The sequence below is a fragment of the Patella vulgata genome, chromosome 3 (assembly GCF_932274485.2).
Source record: "Patella vulgata chromosome 3, xgPatVulg1.2, whole genome shotgun sequence".
NCBI classification, from domain to species: domain Eukaryota; kingdom Metazoa; phylum Mollusca; class Gastropoda; family Patellidae; genus Patella; species Patella vulgata.
In genome coordinates, this window is record NC_065881.2 from 24507971 (window position 1) to 24514128 (window position 6158).

Below are 6158 nucleotides of genomic sequence, written 5' to 3' on the forward strand. Positions count from 1 at the left end.
GCGAATATCGAAAGGAACCGAGATCTTTGGGATTTAAACATATATTTTAGGTTTCATCAAATTAGGATAAAAATTCCGACCTCGGTATTGCAAACTTTTACACTAATTTCGTTCAAGAAGCGGCCATTTTTTAGCGCAGTGTCCATCCGATTTTCACGAAATTCGAAACTCAACCGTCATTGGGGTGTAACGGTGACATACTTAAATGGTTTTTAAAATCGGATAAAAAATTGTGACCTCTAGTGGGTCAACAAGTTAAACTCCCGATTTTTTCGTACAGGGGCCATAAATCGGGAAGTTACGATCCAATACGTGAGAATATCGAAAGGGACCGAGATCTTTGGGTAATAAAGCTATATTTCAAGTTTCATCTAAAGTGTCCACAAGCTTAAAACGTGATTTTTCACACAATCAGGGACTATAATTCACTGTCCGATACATGCCATTATCGATAGGAACCGAGATCTTTTGGAGATAAACCTATATTTGATGTTCCGTCAAAATCTATAGCTTATGGTTTCAAGCATCCTAAATGTTGATAATAATATTTTATATACTGTTGTGATCAATTCGCAAGCAATCGGTTTAAGCTGAACTCCAACTACAAAACTACAGAACTAATTGAATAACCAGCAACTGCCAGGCAGGATACGCCCACATTTTGCAAGAGATGGATAGAGAACAAGTGTCAATAATCCAGAAAGTTATGGCCTGAAATGTGCAAATATCAAAAGGGACTGGGATCTTTGGGATATAAAGATAAGTTTTAAGTTTCATCAAAATCGGATAAAAATTGTGACCTCTAGAGGGTCCACAACCTTCGTATTACACACTTCTACACAATTTGCGGACAAAGAATGGCCATTTTGTCGGGCAGTTTTATTTCGCTTTTCCCGAAATTCGAATTCATCCTTCATTATGGGTGAATGGTGATGTATTTAAACGGTTTTTAAAATCTAAAAAAAATTGTGACCTCTAGAGAATACACAAGCTAAAAATGCGATTTTTCGGCTAATCAGGGGCCATAATCCAGGAAGTTAAGTCCGGGTATCCGCGATTATCTAAAAGAACCAAGATCTTAGTGTGTAATGGTGATATATTCACACGTTTTTTTTTAAATCCGAAAAAAAAAATTTGACCTCTACAGGGTCAATCAAGGGCCATAATTCAGGAAGCTATGATCCGATATGCGTACGAGGGGGGGGGGGCATTTTGTCCGGCAGTTTTGGCCCGATTTCCACGAAATTCGAACTCAACAAACATTACGGTGTAACGGTGATATATTCGAAGGTTTTTGTAAATCGGATAATAAGTGTGACTCCTAGAGGGACCACAAGCTAAAAACGCAATTTTTCGTACAATCAGGGGCCATAATTCAGTCCGATTTTTACGAAATTCGAACTCAACCATCCTTAGGGTGTAAGGTGATATATTCAGGAAGCTATGATCCGATATGCGTACGAGGGGGGGGGGGCATTTTGTCCGGCAGTTTTGGCCCGATTTCCACGAAATTCAGGAAGCTATGATCCGATATGCGTACGAGGGGGGGGGGGGGGCATTTTGTCCGGCAATTTTGGCCCGATTTCCACGAAATTCGAACTCAACAAACATTACGGTGTAACGGTGATATATTCGAAGGTTTTTGTAAATCGGATAATAAGTGTGACTCCTAGAGGGACCACAAGCTAAAAACGCAATTTTTCGTACAATCAGGGGCCATAATTCAGTCCGATTTTTACGAAATTCGAACTCAACGCTTTTTTTAAATTGGATAAAAATTGTGACCTCTATAGTGTCCACAAGCGAAAAATGCGATTTTTCGTACAATCAGGGGCCATAATTCAGGACGTTATGGTCCGATATGCGCGAATATCGAAAGGAACCGAGATCTGTGGGTTATAAACATACATTTCAAGTTCAAACCAAATTGGATCAACATTGTGACCTCTACAGTGTTCACAAGCTAAAAGCGTGATTTTTCGTACAATCAGGGACCATAATCCATGAAGTTACAGTCCGATACATGCCAATATCGACAGGAACCGAGATCTTAGGATGATAAACCTACATTTAAAGTTTCATTGAAATCGGATAAAAATTGTGACCTGTAGAGTGTTCACAAACAAATGTGGACGGACGGACAGGGGCGACGACAATATACGTCCATATGAAAATGTCGGCGTATAAAAAAAGCTAACGTCCTAATTAGTCGCCATACTTGTTTTGAATTTGTGGAACAAACATGTCGACTAATTACCGCGTATGAGAAGAGAGGCGGACCACGCCCAAATACAGTATATGCCTTGTCAAGCACCGTGTCCACACCCGGTTAGCTATACTTCGGTTTCCCCTTCTCAGTGGAGCAGAACGGGGGCTGCCAAGGATAGTTTTTAGTCGTTCGGGTGGGACATTGGTGTTAACGTAAAAGAACCCCCGACAGTTGGAATTCGAAATAAGAGTCGCGCACCTGAATGTCGACCGACAAGATTGGTATTACTAATGGTCAAAAGTCATAGGTGGGACAGGATCAGTGTCTCTTGTGAGGCCATAACGTTTTAAAAATCTTGTGATCTATTCTCCTCAGTGGAGTTGCATGTTTATTCACAGGAATCTTACCTTCTATCCGGATATATATGCATACACCATAGTCAACTAGACAATATATATATATAATAAAAAAAAGAACAGGAATGCAATGCTTGCTGAAGCCTCGATTTTACCTTCTCTCGCTTCGCCTCGTTTTTTAACAATTCGTAATGTCGGGCAATCTAACCTCTGTCGATTCACTCTATGTTTTTTTTTTCAATCTAGCCGTTTTGATTTCCATAAATACGCCCCACAAAACGATATCATAGCCACTTGTTTCCAATATTTGCATTATTTTCGTTCGTTAACGCTTGTCACCGACTTCACGCGCTGACGTCACACAAAATCGATCCGTAGTGAAAAGACGATTGAAAAAAGGGCCAAATATATTTTTAGTTTTTCTCTCCCCTTCCGTTTTCCCCCTTGTGCATGGCAGTTTTTGTTGACTTTTGGTTCTAGAATCGAAGGAGAAGGTTTTAATATGCATTTTCTGCCAGGATTGGGTGAATATTTATGATTTTGAGGCGGAAGGATACGAGACTTCAGAGGTTGGTTAGTTTTTTTCTGTGACGTTGACACATGGAGTCAATGACAGACGTTAACGCAGTGATTCTCAACCAGTGTGCCGTGGCACACAGGTGTGCCGCGAGATCTTCCTAAGTGTGCCGCGAAATTTTGAACGGCACACTAAGAAAATGTGAAAAATCACGTGATCCCATAGACGTGTTTTTCTTTATTTAGTTAGAGTCATTCTATGTGTCTATGACTAGTCTCTGTCTCCGGTTGTTTCCGTCTGACATACCATGTTATTATTTTGCAAAATTTAAATATTTTTCTATATATTTAGCCAGGTGTGCCGAAGCGAGAGCAGGTAAAATCGAGGCTTCAACAGGCATTGCATTCCTGTTCTTTTTTTTATTATTATATTATTGTCTAGTTCGGTATGGTGTATGCATATATACGATTAGAAGGTCAGATGCTTGTGGGTTATTATATGAAAACTATTATGTCAACAACAATAACAGATGTGTTTATTATAACTAGGGTTGTTGGATGGCCGAAGTGTTAGCGCGTCATTGAGTCATCTGGCGTGGTTCTGATTCCCCGGTTGTACGTAATATGGAGTAGGATCGCCTGTCCAACCGCGTAGGTTTTCTTCAGGTCCTCCGGTTTCCTCCCACTGCTAAAGACCCCTACGTGCAAGCGAATTATTGAAATAAAATTGAACATATGTTAGTCCCCGAGTGAGTGGGCGTTAACCCCCCCCCCTTCTCTCTGTCTGTCGCTCTCTCTTATAACTAAATACTAAACAAAATTTATTGATAAATATTTTAGACGTTAGACTCTTTAACACGCTGAATTGATTTGAACAAAGAAAGCCATGAAATCTGTCATCTGTCAACCTGAAATCTAATATCTTGTGCTTTTTGTAAATTCTTTTGTTGATTTCTTATATTTCAATAAATATTATTTGAATAGCCAGCCTGTGTTTGCAAACTGGGGTCGAACGGAAAGTGTGCATTTGACATGTTTTCATATTTACGGGGTAAATACATAATACGGTATTTGAAAAGCTCGGTCATACATTTTCAAATAAAAGTACAATATAAGTAATACATTTTATCTCTTATCGGTCCATAACGTATATAATGAAATCTAATTACACCCTTTCATGTTGTCCATTTAAGGATGTATTAGCGCATTGGAGAACCCCACAGTGTGGTAAAAAAAAAAAAAAATCCGTTTTAACGTGATTTATATGTACAATTAAATTCAATCTGATTAAAGCACAGATCCTATTTCGTTTCTTGTTTATAGTTCAAAATTTCGTTTTACTTCTCTTTACTACAATAGGATCTGGAAGAGTTGTTATCATTGACGTGTTCAGATTGGTGTGAGGGTATAGCCAATGAAACGGTCTGTTACGGCGAGCTCTAAGCGTGTTTTACAAGGAACTGTGGGTAATCCACTAGTAACAGCAATGCTGATTATTTAATCAAATGTCTGACGTCATTGGGTCAAAAGCCGCTCGTATGATCTCTGACGCGACCTATCGTTACAACCGGTCAGATCTTCATGTAGTGTAGGCAACCGGAAGTATAAAAAAACGAAACGAATTATAGATCTGTATTTTAATCAGATTGAATTAAATTGAATTAGATTGTATACAAAACTAACTAGAGTTCGGCAGCTGGAGAGAATTTAAACAATGTATTACTTATATAGGACGTTAAACTCCATTTCATTTCATTTCATTTCATTTCACTTATATACACAAACTAGGGACCCCCTGCATAAACCGCAACCAACAATTATGGACTGCATTTTCAGCACTTTGATAAAATTGTGGAAGTTTTGTTATTGTCACAGTTCAAACATGAGAATGCAAGAGGCAAATTAAAAGACAATGTTCAGAATGTCCTGCTCACAGCCGCTCTATACAACCGTTTTATACAGTATAAAACACAAAACCGAGAGCGTGCATATCAATTTTTATTTTATTTGGGGGGGGGGGGTAGCAAAAATGAGACTGACTGATTCACAGGCCCCTAATACGATTGACGCCGCCACGAGCCGATCACCGGATGTTCCAGCTTTCAAGGGGGGGGGGGGGCGTGTCCGGTGAAATTTTTGAATCTAGAGTCACTGAAATGCCATTTCCCTGGGTTTGCGAGAAGATTTTGAAAACACTTTTAACATGAATAAAAGTGAGTACTTCGCATGAAAATTCATGTTATTTATTAAAAGTTTTGCAAGAACGTACATTTTCAGTAGTTTGCGAGAAGATTTTGAACAATTCGGATAGTCAGAAAACACTTATAACATGAATAAAACTGAGTACTTCGCATGAGAATTCATGTTATTTATTAAAATAATTTCATCATTTAGATGGACCTTTGTCTCGTTAAATTTACCATATATTCAATATATTGTTGTGGTAAATATACATACATTAGCAGAGGTATGACTGTCCTCATATTTCCACCAAGCGTCCGCGCTTAGCCGAGTTTGACCACCGATCGACGATTTTGAAAATCATCCCCAAATGACATAATTGACCTTTATAATATCGCCTCATTTAATCGTAAAATCATAGTATATACAGATATGTCCATGCACAGTTTAAGTATTTTGGTATCGTTTGCTTACCTAATTATTTATTTTGTAGCGATATATAATTTGGACCATCTAGATTTTGATCCGATTTTGATGAAAGCTAAAACATTGTGTTCATATCCCACAGATCTCGGTTCCTTTCGATATTCGCGCCTAACGTAACTTACTGGTTTATGACCCTGATAATACGAAAAAAAAATCGAGATTTTAGCTTGTTGGCCCTCTAGAGGTCAAAATTTTTATCCGATTTTAAAAATTCGTTTAAATATATCATCGTTTCACCTTGATGGTGATTGAGTTTGAATTTCGTAAAAGTCAGGGACCATAACGCAAATTGTGTAAATGTATGTACTTCCAAGGTTGTGGACCCGCTAGAGATCACAGTTTTTGTCCGATTGTGATGAAACTTAAAATATATCTCAAAGATCTTAGTTCCGTTTAGACCATAACTTCCT